General features: G+C 43.9%; 1 protein-coding gene across 1 annotated transcript in view; it reads right to left on the bottom strand.

The window, feature by feature from the left end:
• Positions 1–16,845, bottom strand: part of SLC4A4 (solute carrier family 4 member 4) — a 202,858-nt gene that overhangs the window by 165,918 nt on the left and 20,095 nt on the right. The window lies entirely within an intron of this gene.

Here is a 16,845-nt window from a genome sequence, read left to right as displayed (position 1 = left end):
TGGTCAGTGTTAAGTCATCATTTACACAAGCAGGCTCAACCCTGAACATACCTGTGTGTGCAATTAATCCTCTTGACATCAACAAAATTAATCATGCATGTTTTCAGGACTCCATCCTTGATGGTGGCTATTCCTAAGGACCTTGAGGGTCCCTTCACAGGGGTTTTGTTTTACAAAGATGCAGGTGTGCAGCTCATTCTAGCTGTTTAACTTGACAGAACAAATTCCTGCCTTGCGTTCCATAGTATGACAACTGAATTAGTCCAATTGCACTGATTTCTAAGGGCAATCTGAAAAACAATTCTGTAGCTCTCATACGTGTATCCCCTACCTGTTTTCAAGTCACCAAGCATGAGGACTTGCCTAATGGAAGTAAACCTCTTGGTTACTACAGATTGATTAGCAGGTCCTGTGTTTTCTAATAGCCCTGCCTCAGCTGTGAAAACTGCATTCCGTGGGGAGCTGACTTTTCAGGCTCCATAGGAGTCCTAATTCAGCCCCCGGCTGTCTGCCCACTCACTCTGAAACCACACGCAGAGCCCAGAGGAGCACACTGCCACATTCCCGCTGGCTTCCCCTATGCTGGCTGGCACTTTCATCTCTCGAAGGATGCAGGAACAGGAGGTGCTAGAATACATTCAGCTGAGATTAGACAGAACCCAGTGCTGGGGACTTGGGGCTATTTTTTTTTATGATGTGCATATCATTAATAATAAATATATCACGTCTGCTTGAGAGTAATGAGCAATCTTGGATCACTTTGATAGCCATACATGCCACAACAGTCTCTGTTCACATTAAAAGGAGAGGAGAGCTGTGGGTATATTATAGTCTGGGTCGATTGTTTGGGATACTTCCAGTACTCCTGATAACTTCTGGTAGCAAAGGATACTCCCCTCAACAGCCTTTTAAGTAGATCTCTATTTAAGGTTGGGAGGTTAAACGCTTGGAGATCAGAATAGATGAAAACAAGTATTATGTCCTACTTATCTGGGAAGCAACACCAGTTTGTGCTTTGCACAGGTCTGTGAGCAACATCTGCCAATTTCTTACCTTCTTCTCCAGGACTGTTTTTTCTATTCCCTTGCAAAAACTTCCCTTGTCTTCCCAGAAAGAGCAACTCCTCCATGCTCAGAACTGCCGTGCCTCCCGCACCCGGTACCAAGGCTCCGAGGAGAGCTGGTGGTGCTGAGGCCAAAGACAGCGACAGTAGCAGCAGCAGCCACAGAAGCGGCTGCAGTGCTGCTCGGGGGCCCTCTGCTGGAAGCCTGTCCGTCCCCCCCCCGTCCCCCCCCCCCCCCGAGCCCCAAGGACCCCAAAATCAGCAACCTGCTTACCCTCAGGAGAGGAAACCCCAGCTCCAGCACTCCGCGGAGTGGGGCAAGTGGCTGATGGCCCCTTAGCAGCAAGCAAGCTGGGCTTCCTGCGGGATGAGCAGCAGGGAAAGCCGATTTCCAGTGCCTGAAGCTGTGTCCTGCTTGGTGCTGGAGGGCGGGAAGCCAAAGCAGGCAGCGGTCAAAGAGCCAAAAACACAGGGCTTTGTTAAAAGAAAGAGAGAGTGTTTGTTTATCCACCCACAAAACCACCAGAGCATAGGATGCTGCAACACACGCTTCCACCACCTACAACTGTTGGGATACTGAAACAACAAATACTCACCCCCTCTAGAACAAGAAGGGAGCTGAGGAAGAGCAGAGCAGCCCAGCCGACTGAAGCATGTCTGTGCTTTCAAACACAGGCCCTTTTCTCCACTTCAGAGAGAGTCCATGCAGAAAGCAGGCCAAAAAGGACACAGGTTTTTGCACATCTCAGGGCAACAGAGAAATCACAGGGCTCAAGTCACCCTACTTTAGCACAAGGATAATGATAGCTATGTGTTACAGAACTGAAAACACTTCTGTGCTCTAAGATAGATATGGATGGGCTGCTAATGAGAAGAGCAGTATTTACTACAGGAGGATTTATTCTTTTCCCAGTTTCTCCCCCAGCTGTGATTTAGATGAGTTTCTTCCTCTTCCTCATTCCTCAGCTATTGGTATCCTTGGCCAGAAAAAGACAAAGAAAGCTCAGAGGCATGGGCCAGCGTGTTCTCCAGTCTTTTCTATAGCACTTGTACTGTGGTCCAGATGGATTCTTCTGAACACCAAATCCTTACAAAGCATTAACCATTAACAATTTGACTTTGTCAAATTCCTTCTCACTGTGCATCAGCTCAGGAAAGCTTCCAGTATTTTATCACTGACTAGAAGGACATGAAGAAATCTCACCCACTCTCAGCGTAAAGCCAAGTCCACCAACGTAACCAGTGTAGACTAAACTTGCAACTTACAGTCAAAATCAGCAAGAAATCAGAAATCAGCCCTCTCAGTGAGCCTTCTTACCCTCTGGTTGAAGAAACCTTCCAACAAGCAGATGGTGATAGGCATCAGGGTAAGGCAGCTCTGTAACAGAACTTTCCTTCTGATGCAATGATTTACAAGTCAGCTCTAGGCTTAGCTAAGGGATTAAATTCTAACAGCTTTCCAGCTGGTAACATCCAAGATCAGATATTGCTGTCTCCTTCAACAGGTGCCCCATATCTGACAGCCTCCAGTGAGATGAAGTGTTCTGTGGTCTGAATATTTATAGGAAGTGCCTTTGATAAACACATTTGCATCTCAACAACCATGAAGTCAAGAAAAGGGTGTCTCGCTCTTATTCTAAAGGCAGCATCAGTAACAGAGATAATGTATCAGTACATTACCAGCTTCTCTACCTATTCCAATCATTAATACACTTGAGTGTCCTTCATAGGTGATGCCTTGTGATAGAGATTTGAGAAAAAAATAAAAGCTATAAAACTATCACAGCAAGAAACTACATGGTAAAGTCCACAGAGATCTATATTGTTTAGCTCCAGACAATTAATCATTAATTCACTTCCTGTACTCTTTAGGTTACTGTTCTTGGAACATTGTTTTCCCCTTACTTAGCTAATTTAAATGACAGTCATCTAAATGGTTCTTCTCCTTCTGTTCATCACAGCTCTTTGCCTTTAACCATTTTCCTACTGCAATCATACAGACTCTTTATTCCCCTTAAACAACAGTGTTTCCATTGATCAGCTTTTGAGGTGTTGTCATTCTCTATTCTGGGTCACCAGAAAAGGTTGCTTTTCCATCCAAATAATTAAACAGCAACATTATCATTCACTGCTTTGGATTGTCACATCTCCTGCTTTTTTGTGTAAAAGTATCCTAAACAAAACATTTCAAAACAAACATTGGCAGGTCATACTTCACCAGAAATTTGTGCTGTATGTATAAAGGTTGGAGGACATGATGGTTAAATTATATTTTTGTAATTCTAACAGAAACAGATTTTTTTTTTTAATAGCAAATGACAATTCTCCAGGAGCACATGTAACTCCAGAAGGTCTTTGGCAGCTTAGGACAGGCTAAAGAGTGAAGCGTCTGTGAAAGTGAAACTGGACCAATGTGTTGTCCCAGCCAAAACAAGGCCAAAAAGGACAAAAAAAGAAAAACCACACCAACATATAAAATGTTTTTTTTTCCTTTTTCACTCGGAGATTTTGAACAATCACAGATGAGGAGTAGCCCCAGCCCTCAGAAGCTCCTCAGAGGCACTAACCTGCAAAAAGGTCTTAGGGGACCAGGCCACCTCGTATGGGAGAGATGACGCGTGCAATTGGCTTCAGCTTCTACAGGCTTCCAGTAAGCAAAACAAACTCAAGGCACATCAACTTAAGACTAATAGAAATTACGGCGCTGTATGAAGTAAAAATGTGCAGAAACAATATCTTCTGCCTTAAAAACTAATAAACTCAGGCTTCACCTCAACATTTATGTAGCAGCAGGAGACGACTGTCTTGAGACAACATCCTGTTCTGTGTGCTTTGCAGGACTCTGGGCATGACGAAGTATTGACACATCGGAAGGGACAGCATGTTCTGGTGGAGCATTTTAAGATAACAACAGTACTGTCAAAGGGCAAGCTTTCATTTGATGCTTCCACAACACCAGAATAAAATATTTCCTTTGGAGAACCTTACATATAGTTTAATTAATACAAACATAAGAGGATTATGTCCATCTCTCAGGGTCTTGCCCTTTTCACTTGTGTTTTCCCCCCACACTAACGGTCAGACTTCAAAGCTCCCATCCTTCCTCCCCAAAAGGGAGGACATCCTGAAGGTACCTAACAGGTCTTCCTCTGAGACTGGAGCATTTTCTTACAAAGCTATTAGTGAAGCAGCAAAGAGTTACTTTCCAGGCTATGGCTTTCTCTTTATCTTCAGCCTTGCTTTTGGTGGCCAAATGCAGGCCAGGGCACTAACATACCTTATTTCTCTACATGTCCAAGCTCTGGTGGTATTTCTAAGCCTACTGGGCAACTGTTCCAGGTGCCACCTCTGCCCTACAAGTAGCGTGAGTTCAACCCTTTTTCCCCCCAAAAAAAATATATTAGCACTTAACAAATATTACAGTGAGATCACTCGGGACAACATTTTTTGGTTCGTTCTTTCTACTTTGCTGCCTGTCTTGTTTTGTGGGGTTAAATTCCAGCTTCCTTCTCACATCAAGGCTTCTTACTGAGCTGTTGGGGAGATTCCAAGGGATATTAATTGTTGTTTGAAATCACTTCAAAGAACTTTCCTCTCCCACCCCCCTTGTATTAATAGCCAGAATGAGGAAATTGGTTTGGATTTCATACTTCCATCTGCTCCCCAAGTCTTTGTGCATTTCAAAAACCCATCTTCAACGAAGCCTGTTTCTATTAAAAGGCTCCTCCTTGGCACAATGCTCACACCCATTCCTTCCCACTTCCACACGTATCTATCGCCCTGTGTTCCAACTGGCAGCCGGAGGTGCCAGAAATAACCACAAGAAAGGCTGCCATGAAATCTCCAGCCAAGTTCTGAAAATCCAGGCACTTTACACAAGCATCTATGCTTAGAGTACTTCAGCTGCAGTCACCCTGAACTCGGTCTTATAAGGTTTGTGTACCACAGATCAAATATAAAATAATTTAAGCCAAATTACTTTTTTCCCTTTTCATCAAAACATGGAAGATAAATAACAGTTGGTCTACAAGCCTGGTAGCGCTTACTTCTAACACTCTGCTGATGTTTCTGCCCCACTCGTACCAGCCTATAGCTGGGTTTCATTCTTAAGTGAGTCCCCCCCTCCTCCACTCAAAGTCTATGCTACAGTGATTTTGCAAACTGGGTCAAAATGCAATTAGTACATTCCCATGCTTTGGGGTGGGGAAAGAAAATAAAAGGAGAAAGAATGGCAAGAAGAAATGCTGTTGGCTGTAAGCCAGCATTCTGCTTCTGCCATTCTCACCTGGGCCACAGCCTTGAGCAGCCTAGAGCACTCCCACAGCAAGTTCTTGTTTCCCAGCAAGGGCGTTGGGGAAAAGCATGCCCTATGCTAAGACAGGCTTTCCTGGCCAGACCCAGACCTCTGTGCTGGAGTATGGGAACAGGCACAAGCTGCAGATGGTGACAGGGAAAGGCACAGGGCATAGGGCAGCAGCTCCCACAGGTAGTCACTGCCCTCTGACTCTTGGTCTCATAGGGGAAAGCTATGTCAGCCAGCTCGGATCTCCTGAGCTCTCCTCCAGCTTTACCTTTCCTGTGGTGTGATGTATCCCAGTACTTTGGTTCTCCCACTCCACTGAAAAGCATTCGCTAGTCCCAAGTGGGCTTTCTTGAATCAAGAACAAGCCATCCACTGCTTCCTATGTGACCTCACTCCTCACTGACCTGCATTTTGCATAGTCACTCACCTTCTTGCACTAGCAAATTACATTACTTTGGCAGAGATATGAACAGACTCCCTGAATTTGTCCTCTCACCCATAAGTCTGCACAAACCCAACTATTCATTTACTTATCACAAGCAATCAGCTTTACCAGGGGCATCTGCTTTTTGGTGTCATTGTCTACTACCTTGGCTGATAAAACCGTAACTCTGCCTTCACTTGCAAACATTTTGCCCAGGAGAAGGAAAATATTTGCTGTGTGTTTAGACATGCCCTTATTATTGTCACACTTAGAACATAATCTATCATACTTTAAGCAAATTGCACATCTTCAGCATGCAGATGATGACATGTTTAGGAGGCTTTCCAGTATGGAAAAGGGAATTACTCAAAGACTTATTTATTCCACATCTTCCTAACTGGGCTCTCTGAGAAACACAGAGCCTATTATACACATGTCCTGCCTTCCTCCACCCCTCATTGTTTCTCATACACACAGTTATCAGAAACCAATTCCCTTCACTGCTCCGCTCCCTGGCTTTGTTTTGCACAATTCTCAGAATATCAGCTCCTACTCTGCAGCATTTGCTGGCTCTGCTCCCAATTAAGAATTGCAAGTTGGAGTTGGGTAGTTATGGCTGCAGATTAAGGCTGAAAAACATTTAACAGTTTCTGAGAGATCCAGACAGACACACAACCTTTCTTTTCCTAACACCAAGCACAGTTTATCATGCTATCACAGGGTTCCAGGGAGATGTTATGCCCCTTATCTTAATGATTTAAACAGATCAAAAAGTTGGCTCAACAAGATCATTTGCTACTGACAACAAACCACAAGCCTGATGTTATCCACAAAGTAACTCCAATATGCTAGCACAGACTAGACAGATTGTACACAGGATAAAACAAATGAATTTTCATGAAATCACTCTGTAATCATCCATGTAGCATTAATTGAGCAAGCAAAAACACAAGGCAAAATGGACAGGTTTCCACTGGACACCTTGTACTCTTTCAAACACATTACAAAGCACAGATTTCACGCACACCTGAGAAAGCCAAGAGTTTGCTTTCAGAGGACTCTCCCAGGATAGTCCAGGAAGGTCTCCTACATTACAGTAACAGGACCTGGTGCTAAAGACCTTGCACCTGAACAAAGTCTTATACTGGTCTTGTCCTGTATCAACAGGAAGAACTCTCTAAAGTCTGTCACAGAGGAAAAAGGAAGCGTTAGGATTTCAGACCAGAAGTCAGTGCATCCTTCCTGAATGATTCCGTCTCTTGGCATCCAGTCCCAAACAAGGCTGCCCAGACCTACCTCCAGTCTATCCACAGATCCAGCTGCTCCATCGGGTTCCTCTAGCAGAAGAAACAGCAGTTCACAGCAGCTCACCGTCCACATCTGCTACAGCTCAAGAAGAGAGGCAGAGCCCAGCAAACATTGTCCAAGATTGGAGGAATACTTTTTAACTCCAGGTCTGTTATGACATTTACTGTGGCTCCCTTCTTCCCTCCCCTCTGCCCCCCCAGTGAAAGGGATCAAAATAGTTCCCTCCTGTGACATTTTGCTTCACTTGACCGAGGGACTGTGGGAACGTCTCCATTGAAGCCAGTAAAAGCTTCAAGCAACAGCCACAATGCCAGGTCAGTGCGTGTGCAGAAGTAGGGGTGATATCGCCAAAACCTAAACTTTTCTGCTGCTGGAGAAGAGGGCAGGGGGTCCTCTTTTTGGAATTCCCCATAGGAATATCCCACTACTACAATTTACTTTGCGTGTGCCTTAGGTGTAAGCTGAGCCCTTCACCTACTGACTGTAACTAATATGTGTCAGCTATCTGTCTGTGGTCCAAACTGCCCATCTTGGGTCTGACTGAGCTAGTCTGGCCTGCCCCTTCACCCCACTCACCTTATTTAATCCCTTCCCTCATCTGTTTCTCCTGGAAACAGGGTCCCTCAACAAACCAGCTACATTTACTTCTAAGCCCTCACCCATACTCCTCCCATAGGACCCCACCTCCTTACAGGAGCATGCACGCATACATATGAGGACACAGAACACAATCAGCCACCTTCAGGCTACCAAGAAGCATAAGTAATAATGAATTTTGCCATACGTGAAGGCAGAATTGTGTCCAGCTCCAGGTGAAGACCAGATCACAACCAGGAGGCAAGCAAGAGAACAGCCTCCTTGCATATTGGTGTACATAAACATTGAGACCATTGGCACCATCTGAGCAACGTTCAACAGTGCTCCTCTCATATCCCTTTGCTTACTCTTCAGGACACCTATCATAGAATCACAGACTGGTTTGGGTTGGAAGGGACCTTAAAGCTCACCCAGTTCCACCCCCCTGCCACGAGCAGGAACACCTTCCACTAGACCAGATTGCTCCAAGCCCCGTCCAACTTGGCCTTGGACACTGCCAGGGATGGGGCAGCCACAGCTTCTCTGGGCAACCTGTGCCAGGGCCTCACCACCTTCACAGGGAAGAACTTCCTCCTGTCTAAACTAAATTTATCCTCTTTGAGTTTAAAGCTTGGTTCTGTACACAAAGGCAAGAACTCAACACCTCACTCAAAGCGGAACATGTGCCTCCACAAAAATTGGATCACAGGCAAGATGGATAAAATTTTCTAAGTATATTAACTCCCCACAGCCAACTCTCTCAGCTCAGAGTACACTACTTCCAGTTTTACCTAAATCCATCACATACTTAGCAGTTACTTCTCCTGGCAGCCAACAGACCACAGTGCCTTCCTCTTCAGGCAAGTCTATGAGATAAAATAGAAAACTCAACAGCTGTTCCCAAGGAAATCCCTTCTCCCCTCCAGCTTGGACCCTGCATGTCCTTCTGGAAAGTGTTTTATTTCCAGCAGGAATCGGCTCAGATCACATATGGCTGAAGTATTTTTTTTGTTTCTTTTTTGGTTTTGAAGCTGTTGAAGCAAGCGTAGCTGTGGTAACAACACCTTGGACATCATTGTGCAGAACTTGCCAGCATCCTGCTTGCGCTGAGAGCCTGCTGTGCTCTACAAAGACAGACTCAGAGACAGCCTCTGCTTCCAAATGTTCAGTAATGAAGGGGAACAGAGGTGCTGTCTATCATCTGTGATTTACAATTGATGAACATCTGCCATCCACAGCATGGGGGGAACAAAACCAGCTTTACCCCTTACCCATTTTCTTCTCATCCCAATGTACCTCCAGGCAAACTCATTAGCCTCCAGTTAAGCCTCAGAAGAGATCTTCCTTCTATGATTAACTCTTCGCAACACTTACTTTTCATGCTACCTGTTTGCTAGGACTTTGGGAAACAGGGGAAACAAGTTTTAAATCTAAAATACATTTTTGATTTAAAGAACAGTAGTTAGTGATGCAAATAACATTCAGAGCAGCACATTAACTGTGCAGTGCAGAAAACTGCCAGTTTTTTGCCCTTCAAGGTAGTTTCTTCCAACCGCATGGCTACCTCATTCCATCTGAAGCTCTCCAAGTAAATTTCAAATGTAAGAGTAAACGAGGAAGAGAAGTTGCAGTGCCAAAATACAGCAAGCCTGGGGTTAGGAAGCACTGCAGGAACTCCACAGCCACACAGTACAAAGCACCCAACTGCAAAAGCTCGTCCTACTGCTGCAAGATTTTCAGCATTTTACAGAAAAAGTTTTATGACTGCCTCGATATCATCTGTTCTGCCACAGTTCAGCTGTGTTGCGCTCTAATGCATTCTGAGATATGAAACAGAAACACAGCTGTGATTTCATACCTGATCCAAATGAAGTTGGTGCTACCAAATTATCAGATAACATACAAGTCTAATGCACCTGAACACATAACCACAGCTGATAACTAGCCTCTCTGGTTATTCTGCTGGGGTTTGTCCTTTGAAAAGCTGGAATGGCATCCTTACATTAACTTGTACTTAGAAACAAAGCCAACGCAATATTGCTACCAGTCCATGAACACCTAATGAAGACCTCAATGTGTTCAATTCGAATGTACAAGGAAGAAGAAGAATGAACAAATACAGAACACCACAGCAGAGCATTCAGCACTTATCTCTCCTTTAAGACATAACAGTTTGTAAGGATTTAAGTACATTGGAAGGAACTTACTGTAGACGTCATTAAAACGCTGTTTGGAAGGAGTGATATTCCAAGTTCAGTGTGCAGCCATCACAGAAACCAAGAGCATTTCAAATTCTTCAACTCCATGGAAATTAATACCAGGTAGGGGAGGGTGCTTTGAAACAAAGCAAGCTATTTTTAACTGTGTGTTAAAGTGTACATTTCTGGCTTCTGCAGCTAACATGGTTTTAACGCAACTAACGGGCATACTAAAGCACACAGAGGCACTGAATGCTCAAGATGTGCCTTTAAAGATAAATTGCAGAAGGAGATACAAAGTTTAAGTGAAAGCAAATTTCTTCTCCCAAGAGCTTGCTTTGCAGCCCAGGACACACAAACCTTGCCCTGCTGCAGCAGGGCACATGCCAGGTACCAGGAAATAGAATCATAGAATCAATTGGTTTGGAAAAAAGACCTTTAAGATCATAAAGTCCAACCATTACCCCAGGACTGCCAAGGCCACCACTCAACCATGTCACTAAGGGAATAGGTGTAAAGCTGCGTCAGGAATATACTCTAGAGGAGACAGTTTATGATGAGAAGATGTGCTTGAAAGTACCTACAACGTGACAGGAAGAGAAGCAGAACCAAGCACTCCAGAGATGTACAAGTAGGCTCCCCCAATTTGACTGCCTATGTTCAGCAGCAGCACATGCCAGCAAGTTACCCTCAGACTCTCTCTCTCAGTTACTCCCATTTGAGAATGGCTTGAGAATGACTCCTTTCAACATAAGCAGTCCATCACTCCATCTTGCAGATGCCAAAAGACTGGGGATGGAGTGGGTCATTCCCACCCAAAGGCCTGCCCAGTCGCTATGACCAAGCAACAGTCACCTCTAGAGTATAGCGTTTGTGCCCAGTTCTGTGCTAGTTTCACCAAGAAAGGAGGAAAGAAGCTCTTTGGGAAGAAGTTCTTTGCACCACCTCGTCTTGCTAAGCCTCTGGGCACCCTACCAGAGAGCTTCTGACCTCTCTCATAGAACAGCACTGCTCAGGCCAGCTCCATCTCTGTCTATTAGCTTTTGCCATGTGTCAGTATTACCCCTAAATCCCTACATGAGGAAGCAGTGAATTCTCTTGGAAAAGATACAGTTCATCCCCAAACTTATTTGTTTAGAGGTGTTTCAAAAAGAAAAAAAGTACCTATTTCATCTGTTGCAATTGTTGAGGTAGCATTGAGAGTCTCTAAAATGCACTAGTACATCCACATGTTATAAATTTACTAGTTTATATATACCCTGTCTACAAGTCTCTGGACTTGTCCTATGCTCTTGTTGAACATATTTTATGCATCTGATATTTTTTGGTCAGTATTAAGGGAAGGCTTGTCAAGAGCTCAGAAACTACCTGTCACCATTCCTGCTAGATCAGAGACATGTAACTTAAAGTGACTTTGAAGGATGCAGAGTTAGGCTATTAAAGATGACATGGAGGCCCCCACTGAGTCCCACCACAGCAGTGAAGAAGATATGAAGGAAGCAAGAAGATACAAAGGATGCAATCAAGAGGAGAGAATACAGGGATATAAGGCCCCAAAAATAAACACTCTGGAGGAAAGGAGGGGGAAATGGTATTCAAAGAAATGGACAGAAGACCTATAAGTCACAGCTTCTGCTTGCCCAAGGAGGATACTTGTCCCAACCCTTCAGAAAAAACAAAATCCCTTGTCAGCTCTGGGGCTTACTCTAGTTCCCATTAGGGTCAGGCATCTGCAGCTTGTATTTATAGAAACTAGTTGTCCTGGCTGCATTGGCTCTTGTATGGCACTGCACGTACAGCTGCCCTCTGCTTCCCTTATCTCCAGTTACACTCAGGCACTGCAACGTGATGCACTGAGAGCAGCCCTCAGCCCAGCAAGCACACTGCCAGCATGCCCAATTAGTCCTCTGCCATTCTGCCTGGCGATGACAAGCTCCTTACACAAGTGTCGTGTCACAGGGGATGGCAAAGGCGGCTGCAGCACTTGCCTGGAATGGAGAGGATGCACAATTTATTCCAGAGGATGCCACTGTCCTACTAAATGGCCTGAGCAATAGCATTTGGTTGCGTATGGCTGAAGTTTCCCTGTCTGTAGAAGTAGGATAAAGATTCTGAATTCTTTTTATAAGGCAATTTGAGAGCTGTAGAAGAAAGGAATTCATGTGTTGTGATGTTAATGTCAAGGAAGTACAGACAGCTGCCCCTCTCAGTTGTTTTGCCAGCAAGACCAGGATTTCACTCAGAGGCTCAGATTTGCGTTTCAGATGACACCACTGACCTGCCCAAAAACCCCAGTGAAGTTTCTTTGCTTTAATTTCCATGTGCAAGAAACACGGAGAACTTCCTTCTTGGAGAGTCTGAGAACTAAAGAATACAAAAGAGACCCTGGAGCTGAGGGGGAATATTCCCAGCCACGCACTCCAACTGCTCTGTAAGGAAAGTTGTAGGCCTTATAGGTGCAGGTTTACTTTTCCTCCTTGCCTTGTTTTTAGAATGCTTGAAGAGTCTAAGGCATGGAGTAGTAAACAAAATTAAAAACTCAGGATTATTTCTTTTTAAAGTAACTTTGAAAAGCTGAAACTTAAAAGCATATTTGTCAGCATATTATTGTCACTGCAGACTTTAAGCAAGCTACAGCAGACAGCAGATAAAACCAACCTGACAAACCTAATGCATCAAGTTAAAAATAGCAAAACTCAGGCTTTGAAAACCTTTGAGCTTGCTTTTTCAAGAGGAAGAGGAAGGCACCTTTCAAAGAAATCAGCTGTGCTGATATAGGGCACAAGTGTCCAAGAAAATTCTTGTACCACTTGAAAGAACTTATTAATTTTTATGACTCTTCTGGGATTTCTATTTATCTGTTGCTGTTCATTCTCCTGACACATGCAAACCATTCACTACAGTGCAACAACAACAAAACATCATCCAGCTACATACTTAACAGATAATTTTTTAAAGCACTTTCTTTGTGATCAGGAGAATAACAGACAGAAGAGACGCAGGAGACTTAAACAGTTCACCATACCCCAACGTGCCATATCCAAGCCCTGCCTCTCGCAGGCTCCCACCACTCACTACTGTGGCTGGTGTTGCAGGAGGTACATAATAATGACAGTTTAGGTAAGCAGGTCTTTTTGTGAGACCTTTTTACACAACAGTTTTCAAAGACCTGCTTCACATTCAGGACATAGAGCACGGCAGTGTGAAATGGTTCATGCTCCTGTGCAACCAGGAATTTGGTCAGAAATTCCTGCTTTGTTACCTACTTCATCAAGTTTCCAGAAATCAGCAAGGTACTTACATATCTATGTATTTCAACACAGCTTTGTAGGAGGGAATTATGGTTTCAGTACCATATCTACATGCTCCCTGCTGCAGGAACAGGAGTCATTTTGTTATTCAGTTATAAAGCAGCACTAAACTCACAGATTGTGCACATCATTCCCTTGAAACAAAGAGACATCACTAATATTCAGACTAAATCATCACCATGCACCAAACCCTATTTAAACACCTCTTACCTGAGATCCCTAGTTCAGCAGAGCTTTGCTACCAAATATGAGAAACCAAAACTCAAGGTCTAAGGGTTACTATGGTAGTAATACTTTTCCACCAATGTCATCCATCTTCTTCCATTGTCCCTTCACCACCACCAAACAAACTGATCAACCACACTTTGTTCTCTTCCCCCAGCTACTAGCACAAAAGTGGGATCAAAAGAAAGCTCAGATCCTCCTAGTTTCCTTCAAGAAATTCCCTCTACAGTTCTTAGAGCCTTAGCTGCAAAACTGGAGCAGAAGAGCCTATTGGATTCTCCAGGCTATCTGAGAAATAGCATTTAAGAGGGCCTGAGCACTGGAGGTGGAGGGATGGGAGGGAGGAGAACACAGCCATGAAAATAATGCTACTTCTGGGGCTGTAAATTATTAGCCAGTCTCTTCAATGTATCCCATCCATATCAAACTCCTGTGGTGCCCTATCTATCCTTGCTGGTATCCTATTTTTTCCATATCCTTCAAATTTATTGCAGGAGTTGCAGCAGGATCTAATTAAAAGCAATTATAATTAGCTCTGTAGTATTTCTTCTTACACTTGAGTGTGAGTAATCAACTGAAGACACCAAAACTCAAAACACAAGGGAATTTAGCTGTGGTGCAAAGACATAAAAAGGCTGGTTCCTCTCTGAGCTGACACCCAGTTGTCACATCTGCAGAATTGTCACTGGAGCATTGTAAAATGTTACGTACCACAGACGTCTCTAGCTGAAGTAGCCCAGCTTCAGAAAACAGATTTTGTTTTTCTGAAGCCAAGGAGCTTGATCACTGCTACTTTCAGTCCTGCTGTTCATTATGAGCCTGAAACAAGAGCTCTAAAATGGTTTCTGCTGTTCTTTTTAATGGGAGCTTTCTCCTCCTCCCTGTATTGAAAAGTGGTGAAGTCTAACTCAATTTAGTAAGCACCATCTCCAAGTGAGCAAAATACGTGGGGGAGTTAATTTCTCCTCAAATCACTTGAAATTCTTTCCTAACTCAGGCAAGAACCATGTTGAAAAACCTGCCAAAGCCTTTTCTTACTGATCAACCCAAGAGCTGAGATTACTCCCTTTCACTTCAGTTTGAGTGGCCACACATTCTCAGTGATTCAGCGGCTTGCTGGGAAATCCTCCCTCCTCTGCAGCCTGCCAGACTCTGCTCGTTGCCCCTGAGAACTCAGTACAAAGCTAATCTATTTACCAAAGCACTTCCCCAGTGGGGGATGGAGTAAGGTGTGCCTGGAAGAAGAAGAATAGGCAAGGAGGGAGTGCTGCTGCAGGCATGAGTGGTTTATCTTGTTCCATCTCTTCTGCTAAGGGAAGACAAGAATGGACATAATAAATCTGCATAATCACATTGAAGAAACACGTAACTGCCAGGAGTGGGGTGATTTGGGAAGCGAAGACAACTCTGTTGTTGCCTGACTGTTCTGAGACAGTGAAAAATTCGCATTATAAAAAGCAGCTGTCGCAAAGAGAATGGTCATCTTTTGAAGGTGAAGAAGCATTTAACTAAACCATGAGATGGAATAAAGCAAGGAAAATATTTAAACGTAAGAAAAATTCCTTTTTTTTTTTGTGTGGAAATATTTCCTGAGGAAGCTCTCCAGACTCCTTTATGTGGGAAGAAGATGAAATCCTTCTATGATACCATGGGATCACAAAAAGAAGTGCCATGAACTTTTGCCAGTGCCCTAGGATGTCTAGTATGGTGAGGCACTGGCACAGGCTGCCCAGAGAAGCTGTGGCTGCCCCATCCCTCGCAGTGTCCAAGGCCAGGCTGGATGGGGCTTTGAGCAACCTGGTCTGGTGGAAGGTGTCCCTGCCCATGGCAGGCGGTTGGAACTGGGTGAGCTTTAAGGTCCCTTCCAACCCAAACCATTCTATGATTCTATGGTTCTGTCCTGCCTATGTGGTTTTAATGCTATGTCATCCACTCTTCTGCATCACCAAGGTTCTGGATCTCCCTCCAGTTTGATCCTTAGCACACAGCACCTCTGAGACTGTTCTCAAACCTCAGATCTCTGCCTACGACACAATTACTTCCAGCCCTTACCTATATACCTTACTTGATCTCTTTGATGAGTTATGCAATGTTTATCCACCATTTGATCTTCTCTGATTGTAGCATAGCAACAGACAACAGTTTACTGTGGATATTGTGTGAGCATTCTCCAACAGAACACATCCAAGAGTCCTGCTGCTTTCTTGGGTAACATTATGCTCTTTGGAACAATAACACTAGTCAACAAGTTATCTTAATTTTATGCTAAAATTAGAGCAATTGGACATTATTTATTTCAAGTCCACTGGTTTGTCAAATACCAGGAAGCTGTGAGAGTGTGACACAAGCATTGCAACCCACAGAATTTCAATGTGTTTCATGCAATGCCCTTTGCAAATCTGGGCAGTTGGAACAGAAGACACTACATGGCAACCACACAAAGTAAAACCTAAATGTGCTCTCCCCATTTCTTTGTCTCAATACATTTGTACAAAGTAGACCTAAAACCTTTAGACTGATTCAGAAGAGCTTCTCTGAGTCATAAAAAAAAACATGATCGGAGACACCCTGCAAAGTACTACAAGAAAACATAAACCGTCTTGGACAGGGCCTCAAGCAGCCTGGTGGTGGTGTCCCTCCATGGCAAGGGGTTTGAACTTGATGACGTTAAGGTCCATTTCAACCTAAACCATTCTGTGATTCTATGATTTCCTGTCCCTAAATAACTTGATAAAAACTACACAACCACCTATATTCAGCCGTTGCACTAAGGCTAGTTGCTACTGGCATGTTACTCACTACCTGTGTTTTGGCATTCCTGCTGCAGATAGAGGGGTGATAGAAGTGCTAAGCCCTCTCAAAATTGTCCACGAATTATCATGAACACAGCACAACCAATCTATAACACTAGCAAAACTGTACAAGCATGAAAAGTGGCAGTTAAAACAAATATCAAAGGAACCTAAGCAGGAGTAGGGTGATTATTGCTTTCCATAGAATCATGGAATGGTTGGAGTTACACCTTAAAGCTCATCCAGTTCCAACCCCTGCCATGGGCAGGGACACCTTCCACTAGACCAGGTTGCTCCAAGCCCTGTCCAGCCTGGCCTTGAGCAGTGTCAGGGATGGGGTTTTCACAAAGATCAAGCTCATTATCCTTCTACATATCCATTTCCCACCTTGTGCTATCGAACTTAAAAGAAAAGTAGGTTTTATTTAAGTCTAAGGGAGGATCTCTCTCAAAACTTCAACCAAAAACGGCAAGCAAGGTTTATGATGTGGCAGCTCTTTGATTTGAATTGCTCTGAGCACACGTAGTGTCATTAGCTCATGTCACAAATGTGAGTCAATCCACCCCTCAGGTAGCTAAATGTCTCCAAAGGCACTTTTGATCACCAACGAAACACAGCCTCTTTTATTGAAGCTGGAGGTGCCAT

The sequence above is a fragment of the Pezoporus wallicus genome, unplaced genomic scaffold (genome assembly GCF_028554395.1).
Source record: "Pezoporus wallicus isolate ANWC-B61680 ecotype Strahan unplaced genomic scaffold, APGP_CSIRO_Pwel_v1 scaffold_3294, whole genome shotgun sequence".
Classification (NCBI taxonomy): domain Eukaryota; kingdom Metazoa; phylum Chordata; class Aves; order Psittaciformes; family Psittacidae; genus Pezoporus; species Pezoporus wallicus.
The sequence above is the reverse complement of the archived record's forward strand: the minus strand, read 5'-3'. Positions and strand labels throughout refer to the sequence as shown.